The following is a 12105-nucleotide window of genomic DNA, read 5'->3' as shown; positions in this document are numbered from 1 at the left end:
TTCGTCTTCGGTTACTCTCAGTCCAGTGTCCTCTCCGCAGTTCGGTAAGCCGCTTAATTCTTCCACACTTTTGCAGAGTAAACAGTGTTATCATCGACACAGTAACGTTGTTATTGATGTTCTTTCGCCCTGAATATTATTCAGACTTCTGAATTATTCATTTACTTCTTCCACAGCTTCTTAGCTGTATATTTTGATCAGCAACCCAAGCACTTCGCTCTTGGTGTTCCATTCTTATCCTTCCCTCTTGGTTTTTGTACGCACTGTAAAGTACCCTTCTTTTAGTCGAGTTCATACCTATAATTTTGAGGATTTTAAACATCTTACACGTCTTTACGCTGTGGAATGCTTTCTATGGGTCGTTAAACGTTACAAAAGAGTCATTATTAAACACAACATACGAAATGACTCTTTTGTAATATATATATATATAAGAAGCAAGTAGAAAGAAATGTGATCTCCCATTAGAAAACTAAAGGAAAAGATGAATAAATTTCAACACGAGTGTTAGGTGGTTTCCAACTCGTAGCGTTCCCACCATTTGGCGTTACTGACATCTGTTCCTGGTATCTCTTCTCCATATAAACTCTTTGTTTATGTGATTGTATACTAAATATTTCTTCTGATCCTACTATGTTTAATTACATTTGAATTTATTGTAAAATAAAGCTTATGAAAACGTTATGAAATTAATTCTTAACAAAGTATACTAGTTGATCTTTTCCTTTCAGGTTTGGCGCTCACTAGGAGAGCATCGTTTCCATTCATCCAGTGAGCTTCAAACGACTGTAATAATACGAAGCAGAGAAAATCCAAATACGAATGTCAAATCGCTTCATTTGGGAGAACAGTGAAGCAATACGACCATACTGAATTTACTATTGGGTAATGGAACGCTAAATAGTTGGAACGCTACGAGCTGGAAACCACCTAATACTCGTAATGAAATTTATTCATCTTTTCCTTTAGTGTTTTAAAGGGAGATCAGATTTCTTTCTACTGGTTTCTCATTTTTGAAAAGCAAATTTGTTATAAACTTAGAATAGTTTTTATCGTTAATGAGTTCTGTATTTCCATCTGACGGTTTTCCCTTTTTGACACTGTTTAACAAGAATTTATTTCCGAGTTATAATTGCGATACTTTGTTTAATGTGTTGTTTCCACTATAGCGCTTTCTGTTACGAAATTCTGATGTGTAGGTAAGTCTTTGTTCGTTCATATGTATTTAAGACAGAGCTATGAGAATCACAAATTGCAGTAACTTCTTGAATCTTTTAGTAAAATGTTATGATTCTCGTCGTCAGTTGTTATGATGACAGGTGGCCAATGCTAAATAGAAACACGTATTGCAGGTTTGGCAGTGAAGTCGGTAAGGAGCTGGCTGCATAGTCTGTATCTGCAACGACTGAAATAATTAGTAGTCTTTGGTAAAAAATAATATATTGTACTTGTGTTACAGGCTTCTTCGTATGCTGCATACATATAATTACAAACATATCTAGAGAGGCATTACTTAAGCCATACTTGACTAAGCGCCTTGTCAGAGGTTGCTTCCTATCAGCTGAAGGCTATGCTACATTCCTAGTTGACGTCACGAGCAAGAGTGGACGAGAGCTCGATAGATACTCGTTACAAGAAGCGAAGCAGCGCTAGCGGCGCTAGTCGCGACTGGCGGGTCCAGCGATATCTATTACGGACCGCGGTCAATATCTGCAACCCCTAACAAGTGTGGTATCGAACGTAGATACCACATAAAAGGAGTATGCTCTCTGTTGATACATCACGAAAAATTTGTGTAGAAATTTGGAACCTTTTTTACCACGATTCATGAAGGCATGATGTCAGCATCTGTATGGTTTACATAATTATGTTAGAAAGTGCAGTGAACAGTCGAAGCAGCAATAATAATTTTGTTTATTATATCATCCACTAAGCTACTCAATGCCATCCATTGCGACAGTCACATGACTGTTCAGTCTGGTTCAACACATCTTGCGAAGTATTGTAGGGCCCGACTTCATTCACGTGACCTAGTAAGGTGAACTTAGTTCGGTGTATGAACTTCAGCCCTGCACTGATTTAACAAGATGTGTTTAACTAGAATGAACAGTCATGTGGCTGTCGTAATGGGTGGCACTGCATAGCGTAGTGGATGATACAATAGTGAGCTTAGGCTCAAAAGTAGTCATCGAGTAATAAAGAAAGTTAATATTGCAACTTCATCGGCTCTCTGTAATTTTTTGCACAATCTGGAAACTTTTTCAATAATTGTAGCAGTACACCATAGCTTAACTATATTTTCTTATGAGGAAACGCATGGTTAAAGCATAAAGTCCGCAGCTCGTGGTCGTGCGGTAACGTTCTCGCTTCCCGCGCCCGTGTTCCCGGGTTCGATTCCCGGCGGGGTCAGGGATTTTCTCTGCCTCGTTATGACTGGGTGTTGTGTGATGTCCTTAGGTTAGTTAGGTTTAAGTAGTTCTAAGTTCTAGGGGACTTATGACCTAAGATGTTGAGTCCCATAGTGCTCAGAGCCATTTGAACCAGTTCTAAGTTCTAGGGGACTGATGACCATAGATGTTAAGTCCCTTAGTGCTCAGATCCCAGATCCCTAACGCATAAAACAAATAATTTTCCTTTTGGGACAGGCGACTGATTTAAAATGTAACAAATTCATAGGTGGTTGCTAGAGTGAGTTGTGCTAGTCCCTGCCTCAGTAGTAAGAACTGACACTACTGTTCAAGTGAAAAAAGTATGCCACTGAAGCTTCACATAGAAATCACTCAAAATATTAGTGTTGAAATGTTTCAAAAATGACCACATAATTGTATGTGGGGCCCCTTGCAATTATGATAGCCCTGAAACCGACGAATGTAATTTTAACAAAATTTTGTTCTGCGGTAGGATTCAGGAAGTTACTGCATTGACATTTAGTATGGCGTGTTACGTAACGATGTGTCTGTGTAGCTGCAGTCCAGTTACACTTTAACGTTAAATTCGTAGTACATGGTTCGAGGAACAGAGTGGCGATTTTCAAATGATGTGCTCGATTCACAATGTCTGAAACGGATCTAACACATCTTGGATGTTGTTGAACATGGTGTCATAGCTCATCTTGGATGTCGTTGAACATGATGTCAGGGCTCATCGCCCACTTCCACAGAATTTACAGGAATTAGGTGACGTGTGTGCAGATGTGGTGCCAACGCCTTCCAGCGACCTACTAAGGCATCATTGCTTCCAAGTCACAAAGCTTCGCCGTTGTTATCTGGGGCAAAGATGGACATACTGGCTAGTAGGTAGGTGGTTTTAGTGTTCTAGCTGATCAGTGTATATATAAATATGTTGACTGATCTTTTAGCATTGAATATTGTCCTGTTTATACACATATTTATATACACACTTAAATAACACTTTTCTGAAAGACTGCTGTAAATTTATTTTAAAGTTTATCATCCATTCAGAAAATGTCGACCACTTATGTTGATGTACAAACACTTTCAAGGCGTTACCGAGTATGTAACGACACTACCTGAAAAGATGGCACGGTGATGAAGTGCAAACTCTAAATGTTGAGTAACCCATACATTTTATAAAAATGTTTGTGTGTGTATTCCACACCTCACTTTGCTTTTTAAATTCTCCGAAACCTACTTTTTGCAAGATATGACTAGTCACAGTAAGAGATTCGCAAATATCTTGCAAATTTTAATGATTCAAGTAGTAAATTACGCTCCAAATTTACACTTTTATGAAGTGCTTTTTGTTTAAAAAAAAAGTCTTATGCGAACAAACTGCTGAGGTCATTAGTCCCTAAGCTTACACACTACCTTAACCTAACTTACGCTAAGAACGACACTCACATACACACCCTTGCCCGAGGCAGGACTCGAACCTCCGACGGGGTTGGCCGCGTGGACCGTGACAAGGCACCCAAGACCGTGTGACTACTCCGTGCGGTTTTATGTTGTCAGAAACTTGTAAGGATGTTGCAAGAGAGATTGTGCTGAGAATTAACTGTTCGGGAAAAAAATCCGTACATTGCTCCGCTTCCAAGTTATTTATCGTTGAAGTTAGCCAATCAGCTCGTTGCACGTGCAAATTCAAGCACTCGGACGAGTTTAAACATGGTAATACACAGACATCTGGGGTCCCTGAGTTACCATTCGTTCAGATGCTCATTACCAGGTAAAACGTGTCATTTTCGGAAGCGCTCAAATTAAGTTAAATAAGCGAAAGCTATGTTTGCTCGGTTTGAGGGAACCAAACGATGAACGAGTCTGGCGACAATGTCTGGTAGGATGCTTGAATTTGCGCGCGCGACGACCCTGATTGGCTAACTTCAATGCGAAATAACTCGGAAACGGCACAACGTATGGAATGTTTTTCTTTTTCGACTTGTATGAATCTTCTTTGTTGCCATGTCGCTTCAGACTTCTTGCATTTCCTATTCATTTCATTTTCTGTAACTTTGTTTGACGCATTCAGCACACTACTCTTTCTAGTGCAAGCCTCTTCACGTCTGCATAAGTACTGCAACTTATATCGATTTGAACTGCCTTACTGTAGTAGAGGCTCGATCTACCTCTACAATTTTTTAACCCCTACACTTACCTCAGTCATCAAACTGATGATTGCTTACTGCCTTAGAATCAATCCTATGAATCAATCCTATGAATCAATCCCTTCTTTTTGTCCAGTTGTGAAATAAATTTCTTTGTTTTCGCCAATAACATTCAGCACCTCCTAATGAGAGATTCTATGTACCGAGATTCGATGTATCTAATCTCCAGCTTTTTTCCGTAGTACCGGTCAGCGTATCGTCGCTTAGTGTTTAACGTCACTGACACTAAATCGCGGGGTCCCGTTTTCGATTCCCGACCGCCTCGGGGCTGGATGTTTGTCATCCTAACATCTTCATCTCCTCTTCACCGAATGACAAGTCGCTGAATATGTAAAAAATAGAAAACCTTGTGTTGTGTACATAGTTCCGCGTAGTCAGCGCGTACACAACTTTCCCAATAGAGCGCGCCCCGCTAAGCACAACAGCGCAGGCGCAGCGCTTGTCCGTCTCCGCACTACGAGATGGCGCTGTCTTAGAGACAGACCAAATTCTGCTTCCGCCGATCCGTGTATTAATATGTAACGCAGCCAATGAGATTGCTGCTAACATAGAACCTTTTCTCCTCGCGGATCACACTCGCGCAGTGATACCTGAACACGCGAGGTATTATAACGAGTGTACAGACCTCCGATTAGTCAGTCTGCATCAGTTTGCATCAGTCTGCATTAGTCTGTAGTCAAGTTTCAGTCTGCGCTTAATAAGATTATCATATTCCAGTACATAGCCATGAAGAGAAAAGTATAGACACTTTGTCAAGTATCAGAGATATGTGAGAATAAGATTAACGTACCAAGACCAAAGGAACTTCAGATTGTCAATTGTAAACAGCATCCAGAATCAAGTTACATAAGGTCTATGTTTTTTATTATTTTAATAAATGTGTGTGAAAATTAATCAAGTTCTGTTTAATGTTGGTCACCGTCAAACTGCTACTCTAAGTGTGCAAGTGGCATTTCTGTCGTCTGACCTAACGGCAGAACATAAACACGCCATGATAAGACCACGAGACATATTGCTGACACTCGCCTACTTCGTTAGAGAGATAAGTCAAATAATCTGATGGTATGTGTACCGAAGGTCTTACAGTACGCACACCACACCTTGCACCAGGCCACGGAACAAGTCCACACGGGATCTCCGGACCAATAACGTATTATGATCCTTTCATCTGCGTAGCAAGGCTTGGCCAAAGCCTCCATTCCTTCCGTGTTAAACTGTTCATCGCCCATAGTTCACTTCCGTAGGAGGCTACATGGTAGACAAACACGTTCAGAAACGACTTTCTGTATATCATGTCAGCAAATTTCTCCTTACCAAATATGCTTTCCTTGCTCTCACTGGTCTGCATTTCTTATGAGCTCTGCTTCGGCAATCATCATTTTGCTGTACAAATGGCAAAACTAACTTAAACTGTTATTTTTGGGGTTCGTATTTCATTCTGTAAAAAAGGAACCCTTACAGGATCACTGTGCTGTCCATTTGTCTGTAGTCCTGTCCGCTCGACTGTTCAGGACTCTTTTTCTCAGTAACGAATAGACGTATCAAGTTGAAATTTATGTCACATGTTAAAATCTACGATCCCTTGGCGGAGTCAAGAAGTGGTCACGTATTTTGATACCCGCAAACTTAGATATCAAAAACTATAGTGTACTTGCCTCTAAAGAAGAATCATTAAATTTTCCAAGAAGCAAGGTTTCACGCTACAATCAGAGGAAAATATCCCGAAAATCGTTAATTTGTTATTACATCACAAGAAGAAAACGTTATTTCTCTTCAGACTGTCTGTCTACCTGTCACTCTATTAAGACGCTTCTTTTCAGAAACGGGTAGACATAACAAGTAGAAATTTGTGTCACATACTGGGGTCTACAGTATTTTGTTGGTTTAAAAATGTTAAGCTTCTAAGTCAATGCAGTCACAAAAAAGGCCATTTTTGCCACATATTTTGGTACTCGCAAAGTCACTCATTAAAATCTATAGAGTATTTCACCCTCACGTAGTAACATTAAATTTGACAAGAAGTAAGCTTTCATAGTACAAGTAAAAGGAAATATGAGAAAAATGTAAATCTGTAATTATACCACAAGAAAAATTTTTTTGTCATTTGTTATCAGACAGTCTGTGTGTCCGTCTGAACGAGTAGACGTATCAATTTGAAATTTATGGCACATATTGAGGTCAACAGTCGTTTTGTATTTTAAAAGCGGTTCTAGGCCTTTCAGTCTAGAACCGCGCTGCTGCTACGGTCGCATGTTCGAATCCTGCCTCGGGCATGGATGTGTGTGGGACCGAAGACGTTTTGATTACTAATCAACCATGCTATTCCTAGAACAAGGGTGTCGAGACGTCATAGCACGATACGTATTATTCACAAAAAGCTCTCTCACGTGTGTACCTAGCTTAAGGGGGATAGGACGTAAAACCGGCCGACTTCGAGAAGGAGAGGCACCACAGGACATTTTAATTTGCACTGTCTATACTTTTACAAATAAATTCATAAAACTTTGTCAGCATGACCAGGAAGGATTCAGGATTCACACTCATAGTAGTGGATGTTCAAAAACACGAAAAGATAGTATATTTTAAATGTGAAATTTCATGAATTTTTTTCACTTACTGTTGGCTGCATTTGTTGCTATAGGTACACTTTTCTTCATATGTAAGAGAGCTTCTTCGATGAATTTTGCACATCTTACAAACCATACTTACAGGTGTATGAAACTCTAGAATTTATTTAATCTATTTAAAAATGAATGGGCTGTTACGTTTCAAACGTCGTGTTTAGAGAAAACTCGAATTTTATAGTTAATTATCTCAATTTTTACCACAGTTTTTAACAGATTTGGGAAATTCTTGAGTTTCATACACCTGTAAGTATGGTTTGTATGCTGTGCAAAATTCATCGCAGAATCTCTCTTACTTATGAAGAAAAGTGTACCTACAGCAACAAATGCAGCCAATACCAAGTGAAAAAATGATGAAATTTCACATGTAAAAAAAATGTTTTGTTATGTTATTGAACTTCCTCTGCTATGAGTGTGAATCCCGAGTCCTTCCTGGTCATGTTAACAAAGTTTTATGAATTTCTTTGTAAACAGTGTATTTGTAGACAGTGTAAATTAAAATGTCCTGTGGTGCCTCTCCTGCTCCAAGTCGGCCCATTTCACGTCCTATCCCCCTTAAGAACAAGAAGAGCCAGATGAGATGCAATCCTCAGAGAAGAATGACACACAGACACTTAAGAGTGGAGAGCTCTCGCAAACCACAGCTGGGCAACCAGAGTGGAGATTCTCTGATGATAATCGAATGAAAATGAAATTCTAAGATATCGTCCTGTATCTGCAGTGGAAACGTGGAGTCAGTGATAAGCTGGTAACGTCTACACTGCCCCTCAGCGGCGGCAGCTGTGTCGGCTGCGTGGGCGTTAAAGAGCCGGGGTCCCAGGCAGAGCCCGGCTGCCCACAGTCCGGGCACGCGCCGGCCGCGCTGGCCGCTCATAACTTAGGCGCTGACAGCCGGCGAACAATACGATTGCCGCTCCTGCTCAACTTCTCTCCGCCGCAGGCTTCAACTTGAGCTTCCGTCCCCATAACTCTCCCGAGGCAACGGACTTCCTTCTCCGGCCTTATATATTACGCTGCGCCGTCATCGCGGCAATACGGCCCCACAAGCCTCGAGAGGAGAGGTAATTATTCCGCTTCCTGCTTTGGTCTCTGCTGTTTGTTTTCTGGTATGGGATGTATTGTTGATAAAGCTGACGGAGCTATTCACAGCATTCACGAGAGTACAGCTTCGTTCATCACAAAGCGTTCTTTGACAAGTTCCATCTCTAACCAGTTTTGCTTTGCGTCTTATGTTTTCAATAGATTCTGTTGGGATAGTCAGATACTAGTAAGACTCACGCATTGAGGGTTGGTAGAAACTTATTCATATATATAGACAGATCATCCATTACAGGAATCAAGAATCTGGATTAATTTTGCATCTTATCGAAACAGATACTGCCAAGATATCGAGCCCAGGGATTCCTCCACTTTCGAGAATGTTTTAATTTCATGTAACGACCAAAAAAATTTTTTTCTGTTATGATTAAAAATTCACAATTTTCGGAATTTTTCCTTTACTTTTATCGTGAAGCTTTCCTTCTTGCCAAATTTAATGATCTCTTCCTCAAGGGGAAGTACGCTGTCGGTTGTAATGACTGAGTTCCCGTGAATCAAAATATGTGACGTATATGGCTGTATCTTTTGACTACATTGACAGAAGCTTAAAGTTTTTAAAATACAAAAAAAAGGTTCAAATGGCTCTGAGCGCTATGGGACTTAACACCTGAGGTCATCAGTCCCCTAGACTTAGAATTACTTAAACCTAACTAACCTAAGAACATCTCATTCTGGAAACATCCCCCAGGCTGTGGCTAAGCAATGTCTCCGCAATATCCTTTCTTTCAGGAGTGCTAGTTCAGCAAGGTTCGCAGGAGAGCTTCTGTAAAGTTTGGAAGGTATGAGACGGGGTACTGGCATAAGTAAAGCTGTGAGGACGGGGCGTGAGTCGTGCTTGGGTAGCTCAGTTGGTAGAGCACTTGCCTGCGAAAGGCAAAGGTCCCGAGTTCGAGTCTCGGTCCGGCACACAGTTGTACTCTGCCAAGAAGGTTCATATCAGCGCACACTCCGCTGCAGATTGAAAATCTCATCTGGATTACTGTGAACAGTTCGGTGATAGGATTTCTCCCATCAGAATCGATAGCACACCAACGCTGACAACAGTAGTTCAGATATTCATGCTGACGTCGAAAACAGAAGATGAAGACATAGATAAAATATATGAGAATATTGAACGGCTATATCAGTACGTAAAGGGAGATGAAAATCTAACAGTCGTGGGCGACTGGAAAGCGGTTGTAGGGGAAAGAGTAAGACATAGGATAACGGGAGACTTCTGCAATAAATTTCAGATAGTAATAGCGAATACTCTATTCAAAAATCACGAGAGGTGGAGGTAGGTCTATAACTGGAAAAGGCCAGTTTATACGGGGAGATTTCAGTTAGATTACACCATGGTCAGGCAGCGATTCCAAAATCGGATAATGGATTCTGAGGCGTATGCAAGAGCAAATATAGACTCAGATTACAATTTGTTAGTGAAGAAGAGTAGGACAAAGTTAGAGCAAAATCAGTGCGCAAAGATGTGTGATAGAGATGTAATAAGGAATCAATAAAAACGCTTGCAGTTCTGTAAGGGTATAGATACTGTGATAATGAATAGATCAGTAGGCAGTTCAGCTGAAGAGGAGTGGATATCCTTAAAAACAGCAATCACAGAAGTTGGAGAGAAAAACGAGGGTACAAAGAAGGTAACTGCGAAGAAACCATAGGTAACAGAAGAAATACTTTAGACGGTCGACGAAAGAAGGAAGTATAAAACTGTTCAGGGAAACCCAGGAATACAGAAACACAAGTTACTAATCAATGAAATAAATAGGAGGTGCAAGGAAGCTTAGACAAAATAGCTCCCTCAAAATTCTAAAGAAATCTAAAATAAAGAGGAAATTTGAGAGTTTAACGCATCACTGTGAAGGGGGAGAGAGAGTTCTTGCCCTCCGGATCTTCCGCTGGAGATATTGCTGGTATACGGCCTTGTGTAGAAGAGGGCAGAGGCGACACCCATTGTGACGGACGGGTTGTACCAGTTGTTTATTGGGGTGTGGTGCTCGTGAGGTTACTGTGTTATAGAGCACAGTCATCTAGCAGTGTGTTGCGTCGGTTTCACTGAAGATTTCTCCCAGGCAAGGTTTAAACTTGAGTGCAGGTTGGTGAGGTGTATTCACTGGTAATTTTTGTCCTTCTCATCCGCGCAGCAGCATTGTGGTGAATCTGGTGAGCTTTCATTTGACAGTTTGAGCCAGTGAGACTTGTTCTGTGGGAAACCTGTCTGTCTCTGGCCGCACTTTGGCGATATTATACGTAATAAATGGCAGTACTGTGTTATTTAAGAAAAATGATCATTCGGACATACACGCGTAACACAGGCACTGATATTTCGTATTTATTAGCCAATACCAGGCCCTCGACTCTGAATAAATATTCCTTTCTGGATGGAAAAGTACACTGATCATCCAGAATTTTATAACCATCTACGTAACAGCCAGTGTGTCCACGTTCGCCACGGATAACACTGGTGAGGCTTCATGGAATGGAAGCAATGAGGCCTTGGTAAGCCGCTGGTGGGAGTTGGGACTGCACCTGCACACACAAGTAACCTACTTCCCGTTAATTTCCGGGAGGGGGAGCTAAGAACTCTGACACCATCATCAGTCACATTCCAGATGTGTTCGATTGGGTACAGATCTAGCGAGTTGAGGAGGGGGGTGGGGGGCAGCACATCCATTGTAACTCGCCACTGTTTTCCTCGAACTACTCCATCACACTCCTGGTCTTGTTCCACGGCGCATTATCTTGCTGAAAAAGGCCACTGCCGTCGGGAAACATGGTCGTTATGGAGGGGTGCACGTGGTCTGCAACCACTGTACGATACTTCTCGACCGTCAATGTGCCTTGCACGGACTGCACCCGACCCATAGATGCCCACGTGAATGTTCCCCAGAGCATAACTGAGCCGCCACCTTCTTGTTTCCGCCCCAAAGAACAGGTGTCAACTAACTGTTCCCCTGGAAGACGACGAATTTGAGCCTTCTCGTCGACATGGAGAAGGAGATATCGGTATTCATCAGACCATACAACTCTCATCGACATGGTGAAGGAGATATCGGTATTCATCAGACCATACAACTCTCTGCCACAGCGTCAACGTCCAGTGCCCATGTCGTGGTGTTAACATTGACACATGCATTCGTCGTCTGCTGCGGAGGCTCACCGTTGTGAGTGTTCGGTGCACTGCGTGCTCAGACACACTTGCACTCTGCCCATAATTAAAGTGTGACGTTAGTTCCGCCACAGTTCGCCGTCTACCCAGCCTACGAAGTTCGACATCTGTAACAATAAGTGGCCCCACGACGCCTGGACGTCGTTTCACGTTGTGTTCACCCACATGTTGAAGACACCCATCACAGCACTCCTCGAACGCCTTCTAGTACAGTTTCTGAAATAGTCGTGCCGAGCATCCGGGTCATCAAAATCTGCCCTCGGTCAAACTCAGATTGCGCGCCTTCCCCATTCTACTCACAGACAGCACACTCACTGATACTACATACACCGCGCGTGTGTCTCACAAGGGAACCTCCCCATCGCACTCCCCTCAGATTTAGTTATAAGCTGGCACAGTGGATAGGCCTTGAAAAACTGAACACAGATCAATTGAGAAAACAGGAAGAAGTTGTGTGGAACTGTGAAAAAATAAGCAAAATATACAAAATGAGTAGTCCATGGGCCACATAGACAACATAATAGACAATGTAAGCTCAGAAGCGCCGTGGTCCCGTGGTAGCGTGAGCAGCTTCAGGACTAGAGGTCCTTGGTTCAAGTCTT

Source organism: Schistocerca nitens, chromosome 5, assembly GCF_023898315.1.
Source record: "Schistocerca nitens isolate TAMUIC-IGC-003100 chromosome 5, iqSchNite1.1, whole genome shotgun sequence".
Classification (NCBI taxonomy): Eukaryota; Metazoa; Arthropoda; class Insecta; order Orthoptera; family Acrididae; genus Schistocerca; species Schistocerca nitens.
The sequence above is the reverse complement of the archived record's forward strand: the minus strand, read 5'-3'. Positions refer to the sequence as shown.